A 20,357-nucleotide genomic window follows, 5' to 3' on the forward strand; every position below is an offset into this window, starting at 1 on the left:
TTTTTTGTCACTTTGTTGAGTTCTGACTTCTGGTTAATAACGGTTTTCACACCGTGAATATTTTTTAAGAACAGATCGATTTGCTGTTTTAATTCTGCTCTGTTTGAAGTTCTCCTCATGAGAGCTGAAGATGCAAGACTACCTTTCTAACCTGAAATTCAAACTTTTATAGCCGTATTCCTCCCACCCGGCACACAGAATCCTTGCAAACTTCTAGAAGCTAGCAAAGCTAACCCATTTTGTACAGACGGTGGACTTGGTTGGATGTTACAGATTTACGTTAGAACCATCCAGAATTCGACGTCGCACCTCAATCCGTTGTCCGCAGACCGCTCGCCGTCAAGTCGAAACTCGTCGAACGCGTTATTTGTCAGCCTAAGTTTCCCAGAATCTTTCAGGGTCAAAAAAGCTCTTTCCTCACGGTCCCGGACTGCTCGCTGTCAAGTCGAAACTTCTAGAACGCATTGTTGTCAGCCTACATTTGTTCAGGGTCTAAGCAGCCACATACAACTTTCAGCACTTTCCAGAATTCAACGTTGCACCCCAATCCTTTGTCGGCAAGCCGCTCACCGTCAAGTCGAAACTCGTCGGACTATTCCGAGTATTGTTTTCGTCAGATGATTCAGAGAATTGTTTGTTTGAAATTCCTTCAAGGCCAGAGCGAGTCTTTCAGAATTCAACGTCGCACCGAAATCCTTTGACCGCATGCCGCTCAACGTCGAGTCGAAACACGTCGGACGAATTGTTTGTCAGCCTAGATTTGTTCGAGGCCGTTTCATGAGCCTCCCAACGTCGTACCTTCGCCCTCGAAACCTCTTGATCGCCGGAGAATCTTCTCGAACCTTCTGGAAGCTCTTAAAACCTGACACATGCCACGATTCTCGGTCGAACGTTCGAGAATCCACGGGGTCCGCTCGAACGCCTGAGGATTCACGGAGTGCGCTCGGTAATGCAGTTATCGATTCCGCTCGATGAGCATGATTTTCTTTACTGACAAAGAGCACAATTTATTCCACAAGCGGTAATACCACGGCAATTTCAGGCATTTTTTACCAACGATCATGGTCATTTGGAGGATTTTTTACCGACGATCATGGTCATTTGGGAGATTTTCTTACCGATGAGAGGTCGGCAGAGCACGTTTTATCTTACGAGAGTGGCGGTAACCTTCGAGGATTTGCGTCTGGGATGCATAAATAAGCGGCTTGGTTGGTAAAGAAGGTGTTTGTATCCAGAACCGGCCTTGTTATGCTACTCCAAGTATCGAAACATTTATCTCTCGTCGGAAACCCCGATCTCCTTTTCAAACATTTAGTTATTGCAATACTTTTCAATATACATAAAGTCAATGTATTTTCAAAAATAATCTCGTCAATGTGGTGATACATATGGCTGAACATTGTGGGTACGTACCTATTTATGGAATCACGTAGCGCACGTCGTAAGTATATGGGTATAAATGGTTATACTTTGAATCAGATATTAAAAATATTATTATGGTGGTTACGTTATCTGTGTGCTCATATTACAAGTACTTTAAATATGGTACTTCTACGTGATTGCATTGAGATATTGAAAATATTATGATATTGGGTCTCAGATTAGCTTGAACGAATACATATTTATTAATTACTAGGGGCTTTGCCCCTGCGCGCTTCGCGCGCCAACCCCATCTCGGCGCTACGCGCCTCACTATTTCCTTACGCATCGTCTAGTAGACAGGCGAAATCCTTCATGTTGATTTGATGACAGGTCTGCACTTACTGTCCACTTCAATTCCTTCTGTGCTTACTTTTCTTTTTTTCATCAATCTAAGCTTCCATTCGTTGGTTGAAAATTGGTGTTTCTTCTCTATTGATATCAATCTATCTCCTTGACTTGCTGAATTATTTTTGCTACTGCTCTGCCCGTTATTTTTCAAAATCACCTTCTTTATATTAGTTTTTTCCCGATATTTGTGTTGCTGTTCACTCCGCAAAACACCTCTTTCTCTTGTGGTTAACATAGATCCTGGTCGTCCTCTTGCCTGGTTATAGGAATATTTGTTTATTATTATTCTCTGGCTTATTTGGTTATTCGCACTTACAATTTTATTTTCCTTTTTCTTTTGTGATACGTCCGACCATCCACCGTCTCCATCGCCTTGTCTGCTGGTTGAAACTCCTCCTTTCTGTTCGTTGGTTGAAAAGCCAGTATGATATTTTTTGTTCGCTTCCCTATATTTTCGCTGCTGTTCTCGTCGTCTAATTTTCCGCTCTTCTATGTCCATCACACTGGTTAGTCGTCCTCTTGATTTATTTTTCAAATCAATAATCACAATCGATTCTTCTAATTCTTCGACACCCTTCGTTGGATTATTTTTACTACCGCTCTGCCGGTTATTCTCCAAAATCACCTTCTTTATATTATTTTTTTTTCTATATTTGCGTTGCTGTTCATTCCGCTAAACACCTCTTTCTCTTGGGGTCAACATCGATCCTGGTCGTCCTCTTACCTGGTTATACGAATATTTGATGCACATTATTCTATGGCTTATTTGGTACTTCGCACTTACAATTTTATTTTCCTCTTTCTTTTGTGATACTTCCGAACATCCACCATCTTCATCGCCTTGTCTGCTGCTTGAAAATCCTCCTTTTTCCATTTTCATCGTAAGTCCTGGCTGTCCCTTTGACTGTTTGGTGATATATTTAGATTTAATATTATTTGATTGTTACTTTTTATACTTATTACTCACTATCTGAATTTTATTTTGGTTCTGCAAGACATCAAAGTGTCCACTGTCTCCGTCGCCGGTGAAGAGTAGCGAGAATTGTGTTTCATTTTGTGATCCGATCCGGTGTGGATGAATTTGTTCTTCGCGATACACGATTAAACATATCTTAAAAATGTCCGCAACTGCATATATTGCATTCTTATTCATATGTGATTTGTAATCACCAGGTGACCTAATCGCAGCGCCGTTTGACTCATTACCTGTAATAAAACCCGCAAATGTAGACCAATTATCCACTATATTTGAAACGATACTCAGTCTCACCTCTGCGTGTCGATCTTGAGTGCCGTATACACAATACGCCAATGCGCGAAAAAGACAATTCCCGTCGGGAATCATCTTGATAATTTTCGTTTGCATGGTCATTTTTTGCGGGCAGAAACAGATACCTATAAAGATATTTGTCAAAGACTGTCATAAACAGCCGATGACAGCTGTCAAAGATGCTTTTTGTTTTGTTTTCGGGATCTCACCCCACCGCCAACTTCATGCGTATACTATTGTTATTATAATCTTTTTTTTACTATTGTTTTTATAATCTTTTTCTACGTTCATTTGTTTGAAATTTTTTCATTAGATAGAGAGATTTGGTTGAAAATTTTCATTTTTATTTTCAGCAATGTAATTACATGCATAGAGAAAAAAGATGGATTTCAATACAATAAATTATTTCAGAATTGTAACCGCAAAGTGAAGCCATGAAACCATAATCGACATGTACGCATAATTAAATAAAGGTGATTGATGATGGTGAAGGACTTGTAACGAGAGGTGGAGAGAGCCGGAGGTGGAGTGAAGCTCTGGTCGAGGGGCGGCTTGTACGGGAACTGTCACGGCTTCGACATTCCTAGTTCCGTCATATCAATTTCCGATTGAGCTCGGAGCAACGAGGAAATGGTCATTCAAGTAGAGAATATAAAGGGTCTTAGAAGTGAAAGAGGAAAAAATCTGAGATTTCGATGTTGATTGTTCCGTCCAATATGCGCCGTCGAATGAGGCCAGTTTAATATTACATTCATCTGAACTTTTCTGAGAGGGATTTGGGAAAAGGTCAAACTTAAAAATTTTGTGAGTTGACGGTCCAAAAAGTGGTTGGATCTACTTGCATATGAATTTATCTAGAGATAGAATGCATTTACTTGATTTGGGTTCCGAAATTTGGAAGTATGATACTTGGCCAAGATCGAATGAAAGCGAATTAATCATGTGAAGTGTCGTATGTCTGTTTAACGGGCAGGGGGAGCAGTCGGTATAAATTAAAGGCGTCGGAATTGAGCAGCGGGAAGAATATCAAGTAAAGGGGTCTGTACTTGACGCCCATCAAGCTGGCACAACCACTTACTCAAAATGTCCTATTTTTGTTGGGTGATTCAATTGCTTTTTATTTGCTATTTTTTTGCCGCAGTTTCGATTTTTTTGCTTCATCCCTTAATCGAAAATTTTTGGCGTTGCCAACTTTATGTTAGGCCGGCTAAGCCATACGTAAAAACACGTATAGGGTAAGTGGAAAAAAAGTCGAATAGGAGCGTATTTTCTTGCTATTTATTTGCTCGCTATAATATTGAATTTCCATATTTTGTATTACGAAGTGCTCTATGAGATATCCTCATAATTTTGATCTATCATCCTGGAACAGCAAGTACGTACACCAGGGTGTACTGAATTTTTTTATTTCCATCATTTGTGTGTTCCGTCGTCGAAAGACACAAATTTATCCAGGTAATAACAATTTCCAACGGTTATCGCACGGGCGCACACACCCACTCACACCTTAACTCGTGGGATACTTGACCCGTGTGACATCGAGATACAGGCAGGTGACACAGGATGCTTATAGGCCCCCCTTGCCCCCCGTTCCTCTTTCGACCGAGAGTACGCCGACTCGATAAAATTTAAATCGCCTTTTGCACCACAATACCTAATGTTTCAGAATGATAGATCACTATCGTAAGAATACCTGAAAGAGCACTTCGTAATACAAAAGATGAAAAATCAATATTATAATAGGTATCAGAGAATTTATTCAAATGATTTGTGACCAATACATGTGCACATATAGCGACAATCAAACAAACGTCGATATAGTATGACCGTTAGTTTATTTCTATAATCATTATGTAACCAATTTAATCAATGATATTCGTGAACCATATTCCGAGTCTAGGGTAAGAAAAAAATCGGTAAACTCATTTCAGATTTGAATCGACAAAGAATTTAACGATGGCTCATATCGTAAACAAGGGAATGGCGAAAAAAAATTCGCCCCATTTTCCGTTATTCTACCACCCCGATATGTTCCTTTCAAAGTCAAAATCCAGAGCATGGTTACTTTGGATGGGGGGTGGGGCCAAGAATCTGAAAAAAGCTTATATTGCGAGCAAATAAATAACAAAAAAACTGGTGCACCTCATTTTTAGAAATTCCATCGCGCTCGACCTCTTCCCCACCGACTCAGGATCCAGAGGGCTGTGATTTCGGATGAGGAGTGGGGAGAAAACACTGAAAATGGCCCATATCGCGAGCAAATAAGTAACAAAAAATAATAGTGCACTCCATTTTTCGAGACTTCGACTCTTTTGGCGTGTTTTTGTCTGAAATCAAGATCTGGGGGATGGTTTTTTGGTATGGAGGTGAGTAAAGAATGTTAAATTGGTGCATGTCGCGAGCAAATAAATAGTAAAAAAATATGCTCCCATTCGACTTTTTTTCCACTTACCCTATACGTGTTTTTACGTATGGCTTAGCCGGCCTAACATAAAGTTGGCAACGCCAAAAATTTTCGAATAAGGGATGAAGCAAAAAATCGAAACTGCAGCAAAGAAAAGCAAACAAAAAGCAATTGAATCACCCAACAAAAATAGGAGATTTTGAGTGAGTGGCTGTGCCAGTTTTATGGACATAGACTGCAGGGCTGTCCTTGTCATCATTACTTTCATATTCCGCGAGCATCAGAATGCCATCGTTCTCGTCAACCTCCCTTTCAACGGAACTCTCCTTTTCCATGGCTGAGGTAGAATTTGAATTCAGACATGACGTGCCTTTACAGTAGCCATATATCGTTGCGCATCTCAGCCCTGCTTTTCTACACCCACAGGACGGAGTGAAGCCTTTATTACAATTGCATGATATGAATATCAGCAATGACCCCAAGCAATGAGTTGGCGCCTCAAGTGTGGGTAGCAGTTGAAGACGGTTATAGATTTTTTTCCAGCACCAAAGTTCAGCACATTTCTTATTACCGCGCCACTTTTGTATCTGATGATACACGCGGAACGAGTGCTGTTGAGCTGTTGTAGCCGTAGGGGGAAACGAGGCTGAATTTGGTTTTTCTGGTCTTCGCCGACTTTTTAAAAAGTTGAAACGACGGTGATTTGAAAACGTCTCTGTTACAGGTGCACCATGTACAGTCATGAAGAACCGTTCTCCAGCAAGAGTTATATGTCATGATGAGAAGTGTTGTCATCATTAAATATTACCACAATATCGTAGAAATCTTCTCGTTGTCGCAATAGTTTGAGGCACTTTAGTTTTCCTTTTTGGAAAAGACGATGTTGTATGGCAACTGTTGAAAGCGTGTGCAAATGGGATTTTATCTTGAAACCCTCTATCTCATTGTAGAGTCTGAGGAGAGTAGATTTTGCTTTCGATTTTCCTCTCCCCGGTTCCACAAAATAAATATTGCGTTCTTGCAGAGCTAGAGAAATTAGCAGAACAAGAAGGTCTATGTCCTCGCCAACAATGACAGCTTCTTCGGAAGAAGATACTTATGACTAGATACTATGGATGTTCTAAGGATAACGGTATCAGCGTCGTCTATAGCCTGTCTAACGGTAAAACCTGGGACCTCAAATTCTTGTGATAATATCGAAATCAGTCGCGTTTTGTTTTTCGCGTTACCAGAACTTTTCTTGCCAGACAGTAGCGGTCATTGTGTCTTCGAAGAGTATGTCAGCACTCGTATGTTTCGCAGCTAGTAGGCATAGCTCTGCTGCTTTAGTACTGGACGTCCTGTTGGCGGAGCCATCGAACATAATTATGGCCGTTGCTCCAAAATGTTTTATTACGTAGTTTATGTATGTGACGCAAATTGACCGGTATGTTTGATTTTGATGCCAAATGATGTGGTGCAAAGGATACCCACTGTCAATGACGTGTTTAAAATCATTGAGAATCAGAGGATCGCGCGACTTTTCAAGCATATCGTGCAGAAGGGATTTCTTAGTCTTTCGCATACCTGGATCGTTGAATAGTTACAGCGGGTATGATGCTAATTCATATTTACGGTAATCAACTAGTTGTTCGTCATCTTTTCTGAAAATAATAATTGAAGACGATTTTTCTTGACCTTGGTGAATTCTTAAATAATATTATTCTTGGATATGAAGGTCGTGAACATGGAAGCACTTTTTTTGTGTTGACGTTTCATCCCTGATGGGGGCCCTCCTCAGAACAATTTATTTAAAACATCTCTCACGAATAGAAATAATAAAATAATGTACAACTCAGTTATAACAAAGTTAAATATGAAGGGTTTAGGTAATAAGCAGGGATGTTTGTGCAAATATAAATGAGAGGAATTTCCTGGTGTGGACTGACACTTTTGATTACCGAAGAAAAGGAACCACTAGTATGCAGTGAATGCGTGTTAGAATAATCGAATGAAACACAAAAGTTCATTTAAAAAAAAAAACAAAAAACACTACGACAGCGATACGAAACTCCCAAGCATTCATCCTGATTGTTAATTTAATAAAAACCCACAGCGACCGTTTTAGGTTTTGAGTCTGGAGCACTTTTGAACATGTGGAACGTCCAGTGTGTAGTGGGGGGAGACCGATATCAGTCATTATCAGAGCAAGCACAGAGTCAACGGGTTAAATAAAAACCAGAAATTGTTAAGAAGGTGAAATCGAGAGCAAGCTCAGTCGGTAATAGATAGTTACGATGGGTGTATCACAGAGGTGTAAATAGTACTCAGATGTTCAATATCTTGTCTTCGATTGACAGAATTGGGATGTGCAACAATATTGCACATTTCTAATAATAACCTATTGTAATACAATGGTTCAACGTCTATAATGCTGGCTTGAGAATAATTGAATGAGTGGTCGAAATCGATGGCATGCCTCGTCAGTGCAGTATAATTATCCTCATGTTCATGGATATTGCGTTTATGTTCAGTTATCCTGGTGTGTAGTTGCCTACTTGTTTGACCTATGTAGGACATGTTGCATTGGTTGCAGGGAATTTTGTCGACTACACAAGAACGCATATACGCGGGTGAAGGGTCCTCACCAGAATCAAACATAGAGGATAGATCATGTGCACTTTTACCCACAAATTGGATTTTATACTTAGAGAATATTCTGTTGAGTGACTCAAACAAACCCGCAACGTATGGGATGGAAACAAAGTTTTTTTGATTAACTTGTGCACCAGATGCATCATTATTATTGTTGGAACTGATCGATGACAAGATGGAATCGTATTTGACATATATATATGTTTGTTGAGCAGACGAGTTGGATAGTCATTTTTACGTAGTACTTGATGAATCAAGGACATATTTTTGTTATGAAATTCCATACTTGAAAGTCGAATCGCTCTATCAACCAAACAATAAATCGTTCCAATTTTGTAAGATCGGGGATGGTGAGAATGAAAATTTGAGTTCCTTTGTGACCAGGTAGCCTTATGGAATCAGTCAGTTTTGATGAGCTGGTTATCATTAATGATCAGAACATCCAAAAAGCTAATTCGATGATTACACTCTATTTCAGAGGTGAATTGTAATCTCGGATGGAATTGGTTAAAGACAGATAGCATTTCTGCAACTTAGCAGAAGGGACAGCTGTGATTATGTCATCTACATATCTGAAATAGAAAGGAGGCTTGAAGTCCAGTTTGTTGAGACAATATTGTTCAAGATCATCCAAAACCAAATCCGACAAAATTGGAGAGCGAGGCAAGCCCATCGGTAAACCATAAGTTTGAGCATAGTTGTTCTGATTAAATTTAAAAATGGCAACCTTAAAACAGATGTGTAATGCTTTTATGAGTTTATTAAGTGGGACAGGAATTTTGTCCATCAAATGATGCCAACGCTGCTCCACCGCGTTGATTGCTAGATCCCGTAGAACATTGGTAAACAATGACACAGCATCCAGCGAAACCAATACATGATCAGATGGGAGACGAAAGGTCCTGATAGATTTAACCAGAGCAAAACTATCTCTTACACGTGACAGAGGAGGGACAATGTTGTTACCAATCCATTTAGTAAGGAAGCGAGCTAGATTGATGGTAGGACTGTCTGTGAACGAAACTATAATTCTTATCGGTGTATCCGGTTTATGAATTTTAGGTAGCCCGTAGGCTCTAGGTGGCAAACAATCAGTTTTTGCAATTTGCCGTCTAAGTTGGTCAGAAATGAGTTTACTTGTGGACCAATCGATTGTTAATTTTTTAAGAATGTAAATTTGAAAAACTGGTGAATTCGAAAAATTAACGACGGAGCCAGGAATCGAACCTGGTATCTAAAGATGCTTGACCGGAGCCTTACACCGCTAGACCACCTAGCCGCCCTGACTCTGTTGTCGTTAATTTCTCTCATCACCAGTGAGTTCGAATTTGTTTTCCTGTGCCCGGTTTAAGTATGAGTAAGAGTTTCTTCTCCGCATGCACGATGTATAAGGAGACTGTGGTATGTAGATGTTGTTAGAGGTAGCATCTCTAGATACCAGGTTCGATTCCTGGCTCCGTCGTTAATTTTTCGAATTCACCAGTTTTTCAAATTTACATTCTTTCAACAAAATTCTCTCGTAGATTAATGATTTGCACATCCGCATCTCATTTATTAGACGGCATTGCTTGTCTTACGGGCTTCTCATCGGAAGCAAGGATTCAAAAAGGCTAAAACAACATCTACATACCACAGTCTCCTTATACATCGTGCATGCGGAGAAGAAACTCTTACTTATACTTAAACCGGGCACAGGAAAACAAATTCGAACTCACTGGTGATGAGAGAAATTAACGACAACAGAGTCAGGGCGGCTAGGTGGTCTAGCGGTGTAAGGCTCCGGTCAAGCATCTTTAGATACCAGGTTCGATTCCTGGCTCCGTCGTTAATTTTTCGAATTCACCAGTTTTTCAAATTTACATTCTTAAAAAATTAACAATCGATTGGTCCACAAGTAAACTCATTTCTGACCAACTTAGACGGCAAATTGCAAAAACTGATTGTTTGCCACCTAGAGCCTACGGGCTACCTAAAATTCATAAACCGGATACACCGATAAGAATTATAGTTTCGTTCACAGACAGCCCTACCATCAATCTAGCTCGCTTCCTTACTAAATGGATTGGTAACAACATTGTCCCTCCTCTGTCACGTGTAAGAGATAGTTTTGCTCTGGTTAAATCTATCAGGACCTTTCGTCTCCCATCTGATCATGTATTGGTTTCGCTGGATGCTGTGTCATTGTTTACCAATGTTCTACGGGATCTAGCAATCAACGCGGTGGAGCAGCGTTGGCATCATTTGATGGACAAAATTCCTGTCCCACTTAATAAACTCATAAAAGCATTACACATCTGTTTTAAGGTTGCCATTTTTAAATTTAATCAGAACAACTATGCTCAAACTTATGGTTTACCGATGGGCTTGCCTCGCTCTCCAATTTTGTCGGATTTGGTTTTGGATGATCTTGAACAATATTGTCTCAACAAACTGGACTTCAAGCCTCCTTTCTATTTCAGATATGTAGATGACATAATCACAGCTGTCCCTTCTGCTAAGTTGCAGAAATGCTATCTGTCTTTAACCAATTCCATCCGAGATTACAATTCACCTCTGAAATAGAGTGTAATCATCGAATTAGCTTTTTGGATGTTCTGATCATTAATGATAACCAGCTCATCAAAACTGACTGATTCCATAAGGCTACCTGGTCACAAAGGAACTCAAATTTTCATTCTCACCATCCCCGATCTTACAAAATTGGAACGATTTATTGTTTGGTTGATAGAGCGATTCGACTTTCAAGTATGGAATTTCATAACAAAAATATGTCCTTGATTCATCAAGTACTACGTAAAAATGACTATCCAACTCGTCTGCTCAACAAACATATATATATGTCAAATACGATTCCATCTTGTCATCGATCAGTTCCAACAATAATAATGATGCATCTGGTGCACAAGTTAATCAAAAAAACTTTGTTTCCATCCCATACGTTGCGGGTTTGTTTGAGTCACTCAACAGAATATTCTCTAAGTATAAAATCCAATTTGTGGGTAAAAGTGCACATGATCTATCCTCTATGTTTGATTCTGGTGAGGACCCTTCACCCGCGTATATGCGTTCTTGTGTAGTCGACAAAATTCCCTGCAACCAATGCAACATGTCCTACATAGGTCAAACAAGTAGGCAACTACACACCAGGATAACTGAACATAAACGCAATATCCATGAACATGAGGATAATTATACTGCACTGACGAGGCATGCCATCGATTTCGACCACTCATTCAATTATTCTCAAGCCAGCATTATAGACGTTGAACCATTGTATTACAATAGGTTATTATTAGAAATGTGCAATATTGTTGCACATCCCAATTCTGTCAATCGAAGACAAGATATTGAACATCTGAGTACTATTTACACCTCTGTGATACACCCATCGTAACTATCTATTACCGACTGAGCTTGCTCTCGATTTCACCTTCTTAACAATTTCTGGTTTTTATTTAACCCGTTGACTCTGTGCTTGCTCTGATAATGACTGATATCGGTCTCCCCCCACTACACACTGGACGTTCCACATGTTCAAAAGTGCTCCAGACTCAAAACCTAAAACGGTCGCTGTGGGTTTTTATTAAATTAACAATCAGGATGAATGCTTGGGAGTTTCGTATCGCTGTCGTAGTGTTTTTTGTTTTTTTTTTTAAATGAACTTTTGTGTTTCATTCGATTATTCTAACACGCATTCACTGCATACTAGTGGTTCCTTTTCTTCGGTAATCAAAAGTGTCAGTCCACACCAGGAAATTCCTCTCATTTATATTTGCACAAACATCCCTGCTTATTACCTAAACCCTTCATATTTAACTTTGTTATAACTGAGTTGTACATTATTTTATTATTTCTATTCGTGAGAGATGTTTTAAATAAATTGTTCTGAGGAGGGCCCCCATCAGGGATGAAACGTCAACACAAAAAAAGTGCTTCCATGTTCACGACCTTCATATCCAAGAATAATATTATTCGGAAATAATAATTCTTTGGACGAGCATCAGCGGATCAATTGGCACTATCGCGTCGTGAATTTTGATAGCAGAGTTAACTGTGGCCAGAGGATGAATTCTATACACACGCTTGAACTTGATGTCCTTGAAATTATTTCCGACCATTTTCTGGTTTCAGTATACTCCAATTTGCAATGCATTGTGGCTATGGGCAAAAATTGGCCTGCGAGGTCCAGGGTTCCCTCGGCTATCCCTCTGTGCCTTTTCTATCGCCACGTAATCGGCCCAGAGACTATTGTAAGGACTATTTTTGGAGCTATCATTACCGTTGATATTCTAGGAATGTTAACATTGTTGCTAGTAGTTTTTTGTTGATGTTTCGAACGCGTAGAATCACAGATTTGAGTATACATCGCAAAAATGAAAATTATTCAAGTATTCACCGGTGTTTTACAGAAAAACTATTGAAGATACAAAAAAAAAGGTTCTACACCGAGAGAGTGATTTTCACGGCGGCTTGGAACGGGAAATACAAATATCGATATTTTCAACCATGTATTATACAAAAACTATCGAAGATATGAAAAAAATATGTGCAACCTTTTTTATGCATAATTTACTGAGATTTATTTTTTTATTGATCTTTCTGATGATAGGATTAATCGTTATCGAGATATGATGAAAAAACTGAATTATAGGACTTTTGATTCAAGATGACGGATCGAGCCGTCCAATTAGAGGTTAGGACTGTTAATCTGTTCAATAGTAGGCCAGGATAAAGGTCTCGACCAATTTATAGATCCTCACTAATTATTTTTTCTATCCGCTATATTTTGATCTAATTTGACTGGACTATACGACGAATTTATTCCTGCGGCGAAGAGCACAGAGGTGAGTATTTTTCACTTGTCCAGTGACGGTATATCTGCATAGTTTAAAATCAACTAGCCTCGGATTTCAGCTTTTGTCGTCGAACAGTGTTAGATAGCTACTCAGTATACGTTTTTCAAGTTTGTTCATGGATTCTTAAAATTTATGAAATTTCACAAATTACCCTTTATCTTTAGAACTAATCAGTGAAATTTTGTTTCTGATTTTCTGCATTATGTTCATCGAAGGGGCCTAAACCTCATCAGATATTATCTATTATCTTTGAAACGTCTACTACTTGTGGCAATGCTACTGTTTTCAAAAACTGTACAACTGAATTTTGCGAACAGGATCTCCACTGAACTTTTGATTCAAAACTCCTTGGCTACAAATCAAATTCCCTGATTTTTTTCTTCTTCCTTTACATTTTCAAGTTTTGCCTGCTTACAGGCTAAGAAGACACCTCGACAAAACAGAAATGAAGTTATTTTATTCTTAGGGTGTATAAAAGAACAAAGTTGCAATAAAAAGAGCACTGGTTCCGTTTCTTTGACGATACTGAATTCAGCTATCGGAGAACAAAAGATTCCATATCATCATTAGATAAGTTGCACATTTCGTCGCAAGAGGCACGTTTGAAGACTTGTGTAATATGGCTTGTTTACGAGTGTACCTCAGTACACCACTTTATTTAGCCGATCAGAACGGACCCAGCCATCCATGAGAACGATATGAAGGAATCATATCTATTGTTTGGCGAAAACAATGCTAGAGAAAGTGATAAGATTATTATTTGATGTTGAATCCGACCAAAATAATGTTGTTGCCATCTCTTCAGGTACATTGAACAGCGGATCCATCGCAAGCTTCGTCGGACCCTACATATTAGTCAGAAGCTTGAAAACGGGAAGTTAAATTGTTTCAATTATATCCAATTGTAAAGTTCACGAGAAATTGGTCTTGTAATTTCCGCAAATACTGACAGTAGAATTTAGTAACCACAGAACAGACTCAACTTACTTCAGAAATACTACATTTAAATGACCTTATTTCAACGACGCCATTTATTTATGAATTATCACTGCATTTTGTACAAAATTAGTATTTCTCAGTACCCTAAATACACGTTACAGAACTTTCTTATTTACAGGAATAATGGCTTAATGGCATCGCACGATTCATCTTCTAAAAATAATGGAGAATGTGCAACTTCGAATATTCAAGGGGAATTGTAAAATTAACGACGTAGCCAGGAATCGAACCTGGTATCTAGAGATGCTTTGCCGGAGGCTTACTCCACTAGACCACATAGCCATCCTGATTAAAATGTCATTTATTACTGTCATCACCTGTATTCGAATTTGGGATAAACTTCCGTTTAGCCCATACCTCCGTTCGATCTGAAACTTGGTATACTTAGGTATTTCGATGCGCTGATTAAGAATATGATATTCAAAATTGGCGCAAATTTTATTTTCGATGTCATATCGAAGAGAAGTTGTTTTTCAATTTTTTTTTTGCGTTTATTGCGATAAATATGGACACTGGAGGAAAATGTTTCAAGTAAAGGTTGTAGACCATAAAAGGATCAAAATTTTATATCTCTTACGTTTCTTATGTAGAACCAGTAATTTGGGAACGAAATGGAAAAATCATCGGAAATTCGTATTTTTGCCAAAACTCCATTAGTTTCGATATGACAATCTACTCACGCACTTAACATGGGAAGGTTGGAGTTTGGTCTTGCAAGTGCATTTTTTTTGGTTTTTAATTTTTTTTTTAATTTTTTTTTTTGGTCTTAAAATTTTTATAATGTTTTTTGTTATGAAAAGTATGTAATTTTTTTCAGGTCTTGCAAGTGCATTTTTTTTTGGTTTTTAATTTTTTTTTCATTTCTTTATTTTTTTTTGGTCTTAAAATTTTTATAATGTTTTTTGTTTTGAAATGTATGTAATTTTTTTTCAGTATAAGCTTGTTTAAATTTTTTTGTCCACAATAAATCACATGCGCGCACACGCACACACATACCTGACAACTCAATGATTTTTGCCGGGATAGCAGATCTTGATATCGCTAATTAATTGAGTGAAAGGGTCGATATTCATTTTTTTAACACGACGGCGCCACAGAAATTCGCAAAGGTGGTCTGCCAAATTCTCAGTACGAACGCCCCCTCGTGCGAGAGACCTCCGCATCCAAGGCCACGAAGACTCAATATTTTAAGTATGTGCCCCGGTATCGGAATCAACAAATTCTACGGAATGATTCACGGTTTTATGAGGATATCCATGACTCTCCAAACTGCTATAACCTTTCCAGCAATCCGTATGAATTTTAGTTCCAACCACAACGTGTTTCTGAATGTACGAGAGCAACGTCGCAGCATCTCTTTTGTTTTCGGGACATATTTCGAGGCGGTAACTTTCCGTACGGTCCCTGTGGATCATGCCTAGGATCCATGATCCTTCGACAACGCGCCCTCTCTCATACTTGCGACGGCCGATCTTACATTCATCGATTTCGACAATTTCGCCGACGCCTCCTATTTTACCTTGGCTCTCAAATTCATGGTCAAGAGCAACCATACAGACCTCTCGGCAGAAGTAAAAGCGATCGGCAACAGTTTCTGGCGACAACTGCTGGCCCTCCACGATGCTACATTCACGTATGGTTTGTTGAAAGGTTAAATCAACGGCAAAACAATATGTCATGAGCATAACACCAGCAGGGGAAAGGACACCTTTCGAACCACGTGTCTTCAGCCACGGTCGCGGAATGATTTCTTTTTTCTTTGGCAAATAAATTCTCCACATTACAAACGTAATTCATGCGGAGCCATATTTTTTTTGTGCTTTCTGCAGTATCGTTTTCGCGGAATCAGTCTGATATCGCGCAACCACTCAAGAGTAGTTTGGTGATTTCGTAAAATACCGCTCAAACTAAAAAAATTGTATCGATCCATCGTAATCTCGATAGTACTGAGTGCAAAAGTGTCAAATAGCAAGTGAAATCGCCGAAGGTGAGGTGGGACAAAAAGTAATCTCAAACGAAATGGAATTTATCCTAAATGCTTTTTCGCCCCTAAATGGAGATGCAGTAGTAAAAGCAAGTATTCCAGCAGGTCCTATGTATCTTAAGGTATAGAGCATCCCGGGTATATACCACGAAAAAAAGGGTTGGAGGAATTGTAAGTTGGGCGCGGGGCATCTCGGATGGTGTGTGGGACATAGTGGGGTGGGTGCGGGGCATCTTAAAGGAGGGTGGGAAATAGTGGGGTGGGTGCGGGGCATCTCGGATGGTGGGTGGGACATAGTGGGGTGGGTGCGGGGCATCTCAGATGGTGTGTGAAACATAATTAGGTTGGCGCGGGACACAATACAGGAAATCTGCATCAGCATTTTATTGTATTGTATTGTATTGTATTGTATTGTATTGCAATCGAAGTAGTTTTGGCGAAAAAACAAAACATTCCGATGATTTTTGTATTTCTCTCCCAAATTACCGGTTCTACATGAAAAACGTAAGAAAGATGAAATGTTAATTTTGTCATGATCTACAACTTTCATTTGAAACATTTTCCTCCACTTTCCATATTTATCGTAATAAACGCAAAAAAAAAATCGAAAACCTAGTTTTCTTCGATTTGACATCGAAAATAAAATTTGCGCCAATTTTGTATACCATATTCTCAATCGGCGCATCGAAATACATTAGGACACCAAGTTTCAGATCGATCGGAGGTATGGGCTAAACGGAAGTATACCCCAATTTGCTCACACAGAATTTGTACAATGTTTTGAACCGGAATTATGGCAATAAAATTTCACCGTATTATGATTTCACATCAATTAATAATTAATAATAAACGCTTTATATTTGCAAGTGTAGGCGACTGTCGTAGTGCGCGTCCCTCCGATAACAAGATGCAGCAGTGCATCATGTGTTCAATAAATACCAGACGGCGAAAATAGTAAACTAATAAATTACAGAGCCGTTATAACTATTACGTTGGTTATTCGTTTTGTAAGATAGCAACAATGAAAACAAGAAATTATAACGGACCGTTATGTACTACGCCGGTTATACGTTGTAACGTGGCATTTTTTTTTGTGCGCATTCCAAACGGCTTCCCGAACCCTAGGTGGAATTTGAAATTAGAGATTCCGCGATCAAACCGCTAGGCATTTCGTGAAAGAGTGTCAGGACGAAGGTCACGCATCCAATACTCTGAGAGGGGACATTTTATGGGCTGGCGAATACGAGTTTTCGGGAATTTTTTTTTTTTGTTTCGAGTAAATGCGACACCATAACGAGATCGGCAGCAATTTCAACAGCGTTATAGGATCACAGTCGCAAAGGATCGCAATGAGAGGAGTGCCTCGCACGAGGCTACGGAGAGAGCGCCAACGTAGAGCTCTGCCGCGAGGGAAACCAAGGCAGACGAGAGTAGTATAGGGGCACTTTGGGGCGTCACAACAAACCCCCCTCGCACCCCTCTCCGGCGCCAGCCCCACGCCTAGGAGTGACTTTGGGGCGCCTTCCCCTTCCCCCGCCGCCCCTCGCCTAGGAGTGACTTTGGGACGCCTTCCCCTTCCCCCGCCGCCCCTCGCCTAGGAGTGACTTTGGGACGCCATCCCCTTCCCCCGCCGCCCCTCGCCTCGGAGCGAATTTTGGGACGCCATCCCCTTCCCCCGCCGCCCCTCGCCTCGGAGCGAATTTTGGGACGCCATCCCCTTCCCCCGCCGCCCCTCGCCACGGAGCGAATTTTGGGACGCCATCCCTTTCCCCCGCCGCCCGTGCCTAGGAGTGACTTTGGGACGCCATCCCCTTCCCCCGCCGCCCCTCGCCACGGAGCGAATTTTGGGGCCCCTTCCCCTTCCCCCGCAGCCCCTCGTCAAGGAGGTATTTTATTCTAGAAGCTTCTCCGGACGACCACCCCTTTCCCGCAACCCCTTACCAAGGAGCGGTTTTTCCGCCTCGAAGTTCCGCGGCTCGTCAGCCCTTCGCCCGCGACCCCCTCGCCACGTGGTGAATATCGTGTGACGACCCCTTACCCCGGCTACAGTTGACCGCGAATCAGATTCCGGACTCTACGGGATGGCCTCTGGGCCTGTGCACCCTGACCACGGGACGATCCCCTTACCATGGTGCCCCTGGTCGTGCGGCCGATTCTGGGGCCACCTACCCATCTGGCCCGCTACCTCCGTTCACGAAGCGAACTCTGCGACTTGGACGTTTGGGGTTACAGGTCCTCCACCCCGGCTCTCGTTCTTTCTCCATCCCTGCTCTCTCTGTGTCGGGTGCTCGTGTCACTGACCTTACCCAGCCGTCAGTGTTTATCCTAAGGTTTACGTGCGCTTGGAAAATATAGACCTGGTCACTCTCTCTCTTTCTTAATGCAAGACTATAGGCATACTTAGATGTACGAGGATCAGGGTGGGTGGGTGAGGAAACAGAACTCAATGGTGGATTGCATAGAAAAATCAAATCTCATCCTCGCAGGTTTATTCGGTTAACGCAGGTGCAAATACATGCATGGTTATTACTATTTGTTTGCTTGTTGTTGGAGCAGGATGTTTTTATTTGTTATAGTTACAGCGCCCCACATCACCACTATACTTATAATAATTATAGCAATCACGAGTATAGACAGTACCACCCATGGATAAGGCTGTTCTTCGGGCACGTACAATGGTTCATCTACAGCATCTGCGTTCGCTTGGCGGGGTGTAGCCGTGTTGATCCGAGTCTCTTCACATGAAAAAATTCTCAGGGTAACACATACGTCTGATATTTCCTCTTGATTAATTTCGAGTTGTACGGTGCCCTTGGTCTTTATTGCGAAATAGCGGACAGGAGGTTATCCCGATGCTTCATGATGGTAGTGTCGAAACAGTTTGTTCAGAGGCTGGCTAAGGCTTTGTCCTCAGTTTCGATGGCCTGCTTGATTTCAGCAGCGAGGTATGATGGAAACAGCCGGGTAATTTCAAGGAGAACAATACTGAGGTAATTCTCGGCAAAGGCAGGAGTCGCTGACGACGCGATGTGTTCTAGGATAGCGCCGTATTCCTTCTCCGCTATTTGCCTGATGCGATGAAGACTCGGTTCCTTGAGCTGCGTCAGATTCACTTTCTCGGCTATGTATGCGACGTATGATTTCTTGCACTCGTTTACTGAATGGGCTAAACGCTGAAGCCTTCGTAGCCGTTCGTCGACACACACAAATATAGCTTTAAGTCCGTTGAATGTGGATTTCTGCATTACAATGGTGGGTTGATACACTTTCTGGCGTTTGGCGGGTGACTGAAAGTTCTCATCCTGGGTGGCCGAGACTGGGCAGTCTGATTCCTTATCTTCTGATTCGGTGACTTCGGATTCCGTAGGTATTTCAAATCTGACGGCTCGCTCACCGTGTGCTGTTGACAATTCGACGTTGCAGCCACCAAGCTCAATCCGATTAAAATACCATTGGGCATCGGTGTATCCTTCTATGTCAAGGTATTCGGAGATATTGTCCAACTCATCTGCGAGTCGCGACCAGGCCGCTGGTGTCAGACGCACGCCTCCGGAGGAGTTGTTGACGAGTTTGATGACCGGTTCAAACTGATCGTCGAGCCGTAGACCGAGACCGATGACTATTTTCTTAGTAAAAGAATTATTTAGACTATACGTTGTCGACAATAGCAGATTTTTCTCAGTCTTTTTCAAAGCCTTCGTAAATGTTTTATACATTTTATTCACGTTGCCCATTGGTGCAGAAGATTTGGATGTAGCCATAGTTCACGTGAGGATTCTTCCGTAGTTGTCGCAAGACTGACGCTCTTTTGTATCTCACTTGAATATAGAGGGTGTAACCCCCCACTCTACAAAACGGCGTTTGCAGCGTGACTAAAAAGAATTAACGAAATTCTAATGCCTTGTATGATTCAGGCGTTCCTTACCAGACTATATCAAGCTTACGCCGTTGATTATATTTCGTTTCCACGATGGGGAGTAAGACAAATGTAAATATGTCGCCAGAAAACCCGACGATCTCGATAGGCCAGTATCAAACTTGCATTAGGTTTAGAGCTCGAATTCGGAGCTATGGTCGGTGCAAACAGTTGCAGTCTATCGAGGTATGTATACGTAGACATTGCAAGAGAAGAAAATAATGGGAAGGGTTACGGGTGTATACAGCATGGTTCATGTTATACACGTAATGTTTGGGACTTGTGACGGCTCGTAGGCTGGCCCGTGCTTTTCCGACGTACAGTCTTAGGGTATGTTGTTTGTTATGGCTTAGTGGTCGACGAGGAAATACAAAGGGGCCTCACCGGGTGTATCATTTCGTTGTCGCAAGATGAGTCTACAATCTCCGTAGGCCTGCATTAGGTTTATATCTCGTTTCCGTTTCTGAGGCTGGTGCAAACAGTTGCAGTCTATCGAGGGACGTATACGTAATCATTGTAACAGA

General features: G+C 41.0%; 1 protein-coding gene across 2 annotated transcripts in view; it reads left to right on the forward strand.

Annotated features, from left to right (window-relative positions):
- The window catches only part of LOC124294980 (dipeptidase 1-like), a 1,606,684-nt gene that overhangs the window by 1,341,236 nt on the left and 245,091 nt on the right, over nt 1-20,357 (forward strand). The window lies entirely within an intron of this gene.

This window comes from Neodiprion lecontei, chromosome 6, assembly GCF_021901455.1.
Source record: "Neodiprion lecontei isolate iyNeoLeco1 chromosome 6, iyNeoLeco1.1, whole genome shotgun sequence".
Classification (NCBI taxonomy): Eukaryota; Metazoa; Arthropoda; class Insecta; order Hymenoptera; family Diprionidae; genus Neodiprion; species Neodiprion lecontei.